This window comes from Thunnus thynnus, chromosome 11, assembly GCF_963924715.1.
Source record: "Thunnus thynnus chromosome 11, fThuThy2.1, whole genome shotgun sequence".
In the NCBI taxonomy this organism is placed as follows: Eukaryota; Metazoa; Chordata; class Actinopteri; order Scombriformes; family Scombridae; genus Thunnus; species Thunnus thynnus.
In genome coordinates this window covers 3613867-3615562 of record NC_089527.1, presented here as the reverse complement: position 1 = coordinate 3615562, position 1696 = coordinate 3613867, and positions in this window count along the sequence as shown.

Sequence of the window (1696 nt, the reverse complement as noted above, 5' to 3'; positions counted from 1 at the left end):
TCATAATACTTATGTACTTTTACTGTAATACTTTAACTACATCAAGCTCATAATACTTATGTACTTTTACTGCAATACTTTAACTACATCAAGCTCAGAATACTTATGTACTTTTACTGCAATACTTTAACTACATCAAGCTCAGAATACTTATGTACTTTTACTGCAATACTTTAACTACATCAAGCTCATAATACTTATGTACTTTTACTGCAATACTTTAACTACATCAAGCTCATAATACTTATGTACTTTTACTGTAATACTTTAACTACATCAAGCTCATAATACTTATGTACTTTTACTGTAATACTTTAACTACATCAAGCTCAGAATACTTATGTACTTTTACTGTAGTAGGATTTTTCATGCAGGACTTTTACTTGTAATGGAGTATTTTTATATTGCTGTATTGGTACTTAAAGGTTCTACACTATATTATTATTATGATATTATATTACACTTAAGGTTATAATTATGAGGGTATTACGTAAACTTTTCAATGAATCATGGTCCAGTTTTAATAGACGACTTGACGTAACTCCTGCTGGTTTAATGAACGACGCCACACAGAACCTTCACATCCAGACTGTGGACGTTGGACAGAAGCTGCGTTCATGTTGTTTACTGCTTCATAATGAACTTTAGACGAGTGTTTTAAGACTGAATATCTTAGTGTACATCAGAGTAAACATGGTAAGTGATGCTGTTGAAAATGTTGAGAGTGTCGATTCATTCTTGACCTCAGATGATGCCAAAAGAATCTCAGTAAAGGTCCATTTAGTAGATGTTCTGGAGCTTTTGATTTATCTCCCAACCACAACTGGATGAGAAGTAGTAGGAAGTTCAGAAGTAACTGAACTAAATTTCCATTTTGTTTCACTTCATTCAAATCTATTTGAAGCCCTGAACAGACCTGAGATGTGAGCAGAGTTTAGAGGTCCTTAAAGGTTCCCAGTGTTTCCAGTGTGTCTTAAACCAGCAGTCAGGTGTCTGTAATCATTCCTCCTGTTCATACTGGATATTAAAAGATCCTTCAAATGTGTTTTCAGTGTAAGTGATGGAGGCCAAAATCCACAGTGTGTCCACACAGTCATTTAAAAGTTGATGTGAAGCTTCTATTCAGCTTCAGCAGTCTGAGTTAGTCATATCAAGTGGATATCTGACACATTTACAGTCTTTGTGTTTCCCTGTTGAGCTGCAGGTGGAAGTATAGTAACAAAAAGAGGAACCGGCTGTTAGTTTATTATCCTTTTGGAAATTCTTTGTGTGTTTGTTTGACAAATAAAACAACAATAAAGCACGTGACAGTTAAAGACGTCAGACTGCGTGAGCTTGTTGTGTCTATGTGACAGATATGATTATCCATATTATACAGCATGTCTGAGTATCTTAATATATTCATGTGCACGTGTGTATAAAATCTGATAGTTCAGCAGATTATTTAGTTTGTTAGGTTTTTTTTGTATGTAAAGGTGCTTAAAACTGACTATTATTATTATTATTATTAATAATATTATTATCAGGAGATGAATGACGAGGTCTATCTGGCCTGAATATTGAATAACAAATATAAGTTTTGATATGAACCCAAAGGCCTCCACATGTTATAAGAACACACAAATACTCAACAATTAATAAAAACATTTTTCTTGCTGTATGTAGTGTAATATGGTTATGCTTTGATTATTGTTAT